Below are 7,996 nucleotides of genomic sequence, written 5' to 3'. Positions count from 1 at the left end.
AATCATGTAAGCATTTAATGTTATATCAATTGTCTATTTCAATGTATATTTATTGGTTTCCTTTGATTGTGTTTTTTCTATATAGGTTCTTGGTACAAACTCAGACGAAGAAGAAAAAATTAATTTCGTTTCGGGAAACAAAACAAATTAATCTAACAACTAATTACTAACATTTTGACATTAAAAAAGCATTTCTTTTCTATTCAATTCAGTGATAGTCTTTGTCCCAATAGTTTTTTTTTATCATCTTGAATTTCATTTGAAAATATTATAGCATTTAATCAAACGATCTTTATTCATTGATATGACCAAATATGCTAAAATTAATTTGTGATAAAATATTTCTAAGAATACAACAATGCCTTAAACTTTTGTAAAAAAAATGCCTTAAATACTATATTATATACATTGAATTTTTTCAGCTTATTATAGAAGTTTCTTATTCATAGCACCATCATCACTAATTATAATTTACAAATTCTTTGTCTTGGACGAATTGGTACCAAAAAAAATTTGAGCAAATTTGTTGCTAATTTTTAAAAAGTTACTTTGAAACTAAACCAAGAATTGATTCCCATTTTTATTAATATGGAATTTATATTTACATTGTTAATATATTTCATGCTCTGACCTTTAACCACATAAATATGACTAATACAGATATTCAATGGAAATTAAATTTAAATTGTAAATATTTGTGAAGTAATTAATTTTTTACCTATCGAAATGGGAATTTTTTTCTTTGTAAAAAAAATTATAATAATTTAACTTTACACAAATCTAAATTCCTTAAACTCCAAAAAGTATAATAATTTATAGTAGTTTTACATTAGAAACTACAATTTTTAAACTTTTAAAAAGTTGAATCCATCACTTTTTACCACTTCCCAACACAATATTTCTATTATTGTTCTCTTTACCAATGCGCTAAGGGCAATGTTTAGCATTTCCCTAATTTATACTACCAATAAAATCAATGAAATGGTCTTTCTAAACCTCTAAAAAAGTAGTATTATGCAAAGAGAAATGTTAGAGGCACACATATAAATTTAAACACACTTTTCAACATACTTTTTTTGATTGGTTAAAATTCACATGAGTCTCACTAGATCATGTGGGACCCATATAAATTTGGTGTAACTCATGTGAGTTTTAACCAATCAAAGAGGGTGTATTGAAAATTGTGTGTTAAAATGTGTGTTGTTAGCATTCTTCATTATGCAAAAGAAATGAAATTATTTTTCATGAAAACAAGTAAAGGTTATTGTCCCCTTTTTCTTATTTGATTTCTTCAATTTAATCGCAATCAACATTTGGTCCTCACAGTTTTCTCCTAATCATAAACATTGATAAAATCAAGTGTACATATTTTCCAAATAAAAAGGAATTAATTAGCAAAAACTTGCATTGATTTATATCATGTGAATAAAAGTTGGAAATTAATATATCTTAATGTTTTCATAACAATAAAAAATAGCTCCAAAAAAGTGCACCATATAACTATGTTCCTTTTTTTTTACTCATATAAAAATACTCTATTTTCCACTAAAAAAACAATATTCATGTTTTTTTAATAATTTTATTTAGGTGAGTTGTATCCAAAGAGAAAGCCTCAAGGATCAAAAAGATATTACAAAGGTATTTACGTATTATCCATCTAGGATGTCCTAACGCTGGTATCTAGAGTTGTACTCACACTTTAATGGGGGTAGGAGTCAATTTATTATCAACTAAATCAACATATATCTACAATATAAGCACATTCTCAATCACACTACAAGTATTTTTCTTTATCTTTATAATAAACATTTGTCCTACATTACATATAAAGTACATGTGGAGATCTTTCATTTCCTACCTCATTTAATGTTATTATATTTCTTTCTTTTTTTAAACAAAATATTCAAATAAATATTAAAAATTGTCCATGATGATTATGGTATGTAACATTCTAAATTAAACGTTTTTTATATCAACATTTACACAAAAAACTAATTATGCCCTTATTTGTTTTTGGGGTCAAGTTATGCTCATATATATGTTCATTGTGGACGTTTATTAATTTGTTTAATAAATGTCTTTCAAGTGATACTAACATGTTTTCCTAATTCAACTATCAATTTATGGAGGTCTTCCATTTAGTATCAAAAACATATATTCTTGCTCAATGAAGAATTAGTTCAATTGTCTCGAGTTTAGCTTTTACTGCTAACGTGATAACTTCTTGATGGATGATACGTAAGTATCTCTATTAGAGCTCGATAAATCTAAAAGTTTACCCTAATTCAGATAAGTCCTTGGGTCTGACTCACTAAACTTTCAATTATAAAAAAATAAATAAATTAGAAATAACAATTTATTTTGTGAGAAAAACGTCCGCAATTCAAAATATATTTATTTTGTTTTTTCAAATGTATTTTGTAATTTTGAATATGTCCACCAACAAGCATATTTTTCTTTTGGTGAATTTTAATGGAATGTTTACCAAAAAGTATATATACGTCATCGTTCATTAAAAAAAAAATACACATCACCGTAAATGTAAATATTTTTCTTCAATTTAATGTAAATATGATTTATTTTCAATTTAAATGACTGAATAAGTATACCACTTCTTTTTACAATCACATCCCTAAATTAAGAGAATATTTAATATGACATTTCTTTTTACCATTTCTTTTTTACTTAATTAAAAAAATGTCCCATCATTTAAAATGTTAAATAAACATGTAATTTATCAACTAAAGTAACAGATCAATATTTTTCCATGGTTTATTTCCAGCAAATACCAAAAGTCTTCTTATGGATAATCACATTAAATTAAGAGTAACCACATAGGTGAAATTGACACCACATCTTCGTCCTAACCTTTAATGCATTAGATATATGAGTCATCTCATTTATATGTTTCTCACCGTATACTCTTGCATCCAATATGGAGTTTTAACTCATATATGACATATTAACATATCTCATTTAATTGTGAGACTTTTTATATTTGTAATCTGGTAACATAACCAAATAAGATTAGAGAATGCATAGCATGCTATAAAAGTGGGTTGGTGGTGATTTAATGGATGAAGGTTTTTGTTCTTTTCTTTCATGAGAAGAGAGAAAATAAATTAGAAAAAGAAAAAAGACAAAAAAAAGCAATTCAAACATATATATATGATAAGGAAAAAAATAAATTTTTGTACTTTGTCTGTAAGAATATATAGAATATAATGAATTCCTGGTGATCTACGGGTTTGTTGAAGGAGTTCGAAATCTTTTAGTATAAATTTTACCAAAAAATTAAACTAAATAAAAACATGTCACGTTGTTTTAATAAATATAACAATTCTTTATTTTATCAAATTAGCAAAACACATGCAATTTTCCGTTGTCAAATCGAACCAAAGACCAAAAGTTAATGAAAGATATTGTATGAAAGTAAATAACAACCAATAACTAAAATTTAAGATAAAAATTAAACAAATGTCATCCAATATCAAACAAAGCAGTTTATCATAATGTTGGGATAATGTTTGGACTTTCAGATGAGCCTACATTGAGTTCGATCATGATATTAGGTCAAAAGCAACCATATAAGTGAGATTTCCACACCATATTTTCAAAAAAAATCTTAAGTCATTAAGTATATGTGTCATATCACTTTTTTTTTTGAAGGAATGTCATATCACTTATATGTTGTTCAAAATCTACTATTTCATCCAATGTAGAACGTCAACTCACATTTGACACATTAACGTATGGTAATCAAGTGTATGACTATCTACATCCGAAAATATGTGACATAGTCAAATAAGGTCAATCAGAGGCACATCGTGTTAAAAAATGTGGGTTGGTAGTAATTTCATGGAGGCAAGTTTATGTTTATTTATTTCATGATAGTAGAGAAAAGAAATTAAAAAGAAAAAAATAGAATACGAAAAAGGAATTTAAACGTGATAAAAATGATAAGGAAAAAATATATGTAGCGTGTTTTATCCGTGAAATTCTTGGGAATAGACTGATTTGCCGGTAATTACATGGGTTTGTTGAAGGGGTTGAAGATGTTTAGGTAATAATTTTACCAAAAAATTAGACTTAATTAAAAAATGTCACATCATGTTCAAATGACTAATAAGCATGTACTTTGTCAACTAACATAACACATGCATTTTTCCATTGTAACATCCCACCAAAGACCAAATGTAAAGTAATTTTAAATGATAAAGATTGAATAAAAAAATGGCATGAAAGCGGATGACATCCAAAAACTATATTTAAGTTAAAAAAAATAAATAAACAAATGTCTTCTAAACACCAACAAAATAGTTCATATTAATGTTGGGACGACACATGGAGCCTATATTGTGTTTGATTATCATATTATGCAAAGAACAATCACACAATGGAGATTGACACCACATATCGACTTAAAATATCTAATGAGCATGTATTTTTTTTCAACTCAGCATAACACATCTACATTTTTCAATTCTTAGATCCCACCAAAGGCTAAAAGTAAAATGATTTGAAATAATAGATGTTGAATAAAAAACAGCTTAAAAGCAAATGACATCCCTAAACTCAATTTTAAGATGAAAAAATTTAATAAACGATATCCAAAACTAACTAAATAGTTCATCATAATATTGTGTCTTCTAAGGGAGCCTAAACAATGTTATATAATTAGTTTAGGCTATGATCAACCACAAAAGTAAGATTCACACCACATCTTCGTCTAAAATCTTAAGACATTAGGCACATAAGTTATCTCACTTATATTTTCCTCACCATCTACCATTGAATTTAATGTGAAACTTTAACTCACATATGACACATTAACATCTCTCTTAAATGTGAGACATTTTGCTTGTGTAATATGGTGACATGGCTAAATTATAAGGACAAACTCAGGCCTAACATGGAAAAGGAATTTTTGACATGAGATAGATGGTAAGGAAAACAAATAAGGGGTGTGTACTTTGAATTTGAAAGTATTCGGAATGTAGTGAATTGCTTGCACTTTTGCAGGTTTATTGAAGGATCAAGAGATCTTTTACATGAGATAGATGGTAAGGAAAACAAATAAGGGGTGTGTTTTTTAACCTTGAAAGTACATGAAATGGATTGAGTTGCTTGCAACTCTGCAGGTATGTTGAAGGATTATGAGATTTTGGAGTAATTATTGTATGAAAAAAAATAGACTCAATTAAAAAGCGTCGTATCATTTTAAAATTTCTAATAAGTATATATTTTTGTACACTCAAAATAATACATTTATCTTTTTCCATTGTCAGAATTCCCAAAAGACCAAAGCCAAGGAATTTGAAATAATGAATGTTGAATAAAAAATTCAATAACTAAAATTTAAGATAAAAAATTAAACAAATGACATCTAAAAACTAACAAAACAGTTCATCATGATTTTGGGACTTCTAAGGGATTCTACACGAGTTTGATCACCATCTTTGATTAAGAGAAATCTCATAAGTGAGATTGATATCATATCTTCGTCTAAAACATTTAGGTAGCATGAGTCATCTCACTTATATGATGTTCAAAATCCATTAATCCATCCAATATAGAACTTTAATACACACTTGATAAATTATCATCTTAGTCAAGTATGCAACTATCCACGTCCGTAATTACATGACATATTTAAATATGGTCAAATGAAGGCGCAAAATATTTAAAAGTTTGGTTGATGGTGGTTTCATGGAGAGAGGTTTATGTTTCTTTCTTCCATGAGAAGAAATAAAGAAAATTAAAAGTAAAAAAAAATAAAATAAAAGAAGGAAATGAAACACAAGGGAAGACAGACGAACGAAAATAAGTATTGTGCTTTTTTTTTGGTGAGAGTATAGAGAATAACGTGAGTTGCCGATTTTTTGGTGGGCTGGTTGAAGGAGTCCATGATTTTTGGGTAATTATTTTACCAAAAAAATAGGTTCAATTAAACAAACGTCACATGATATTTTTTTGCATGATTTTAAATTGTCTAATAAGCATATATTTTTGTCAACTCAGCATAACACATCGACAATTTACCGTTTTCACTTGCCACTAAAGTTCAAAAGTGAATAAATTTGAAATAATAGATGTTGAATGAAAAAATTCATATATTTTTTTTGTTACTAATGAAAATATTCATATGGAAGAGAATGACGTCTAAAAGCTAAACTTTAAGATGAAAATTAAACTAATGACATTCAAAAACTAAAACAAACGGTTGATTACAATATTGTGATTTTCGCATAATCCTACATTGAGTTTGATCATCTCAACAGAAAAAAAAAAGAATCCACACAAGTGAGTTTGACACCACATCTTAACCTAAACCTTAAGAAATTAAGTATATGGATCATATCACTTATATGCTGCTCAAAATCTACTCTTGCATCCAAGGTGGAACTTTAGCTCACACTCAACACATCAACGTATCTCACAGACTTTCTGCATCTGACATCTGCCACTGAGATTCACCCATGCTTCATTCGCAAAGTCGAATCGAGTTATGATACCATCGTTGAACCTTATGGAGAGAGCCAACACTGGTGTTGATCTACTCATTGGACATAGAGCAGCCACATAAATGAGAATAATACATCTTCATCTAATGTTTTAATTACGACGAAATTCTAGCCCGTGCTTGGCACGGGTATCCATACTAGTTTTAGTTTATAACAAAATAAAATTCAAATTAGTCTTTGACATTTTCATATTGTGAACAAATTAATCACTGGTTCATTATAATAGAAACATTAATTTATCCACAATATAAGGGATTAATTTGACTTTTATTTTTGTTGGGGACTGAATCAAGCCATTGGAAAATTATGAAGATCAAAATGAATCTTCACTTTGAATTAGAACGTTCAGAAACATGCAAATTATGTTTCAATTAATTTTTATTAAATTAAACATTTTAATAATAGAAAATTTAAAAATCAATCATTCTATTAAAAAAAATGAGTGGGGGACTACGAATATTCATTAAGATCAAGCGATAAGGATGTCACGACAAGAGAAAATTGGAGGAATATGAATTAGGGCTACAAAATTAGAAAGGGTTAAATGTCGGGGGTTTAAATTGTTCAAAAATATCAAGTGAAAATCGTGCAATAGAAATACTAAGGGAATTAAAAGTAGAATTAAGCATATAATACGTTAAGTTATCCTATCATATCGAATCCATTTTATTATAAGTTATACTCACAAATATAGTTAAATTGATAATGACATTGGTTGGGGTTTAAAACCCTAAATTTATCACTTGTTTAAGAGGTGAATTTGTAACCGTTAAACTACATAACTAAAAAAAGAGAGATGCCTAGTCGGAATGAACCACCTTCGCACGTGTCCAATAGAAAATCACAATCTTAACATGTCACCAACTCTTGTGATTGAATCTTGAAAAATTTAACAGTGGAGGTGGATCTACATGCGAGATTTGATAACAAAAGTTGAAATGGAAACCAGATACCGCTTCCCCATTGGAATGCGGCATAGGCCACTAGGCAATGTTGATGTCCTTGCCAGAAAACAATGATCGATTTCCAGTACCTCGCAAAATCATAAGCTACATGGAAAAGTAAAAACATCAAATATTTGTCATATAAAGTCTTCTATAGAAGCTTATTGACTTTGATCACACATTTGAAATCAATGAAATGGTATTTAACAAACTGCTTCACAGTTCACATCACTGCTTCACTTTCACCTCTGCCTAGTAAACAAGCTTGTTCTGTTGTACGAAGCTAGTTATTTAACTTAAACAAATACACTTTTCACTTTTGTATCTGTTGTTATAATAATGCAGAACACTAAGATGATGGCTGTAAACAAGGTGATATGAAGGTCGAGGAATCATTAAAATTAACAAATCCTAACTCAAATTAAGAATTTTGGTGAAGAAGAGAATCATATGAGCGATTTTTTATATGGTGCGCATGGACGCATGGTAAATGCTTTACCATTTCCCTTGAATACAAGGCAACGTCGT

The sequence above is a fragment of the Medicago sativa genome, chromosome 4 (genome assembly GCF_051527215.1).
Source record: "Medicago sativa cultivar Bolivia chromosome 4, Bolivia_mono, whole genome shotgun sequence".
NCBI lineage: Eukaryota > Viridiplantae > Streptophyta > Magnoliopsida > Fabales > Fabaceae > Medicago > Medicago sativa.
Note: the sequence above shows the minus strand (reverse complement) of the source record.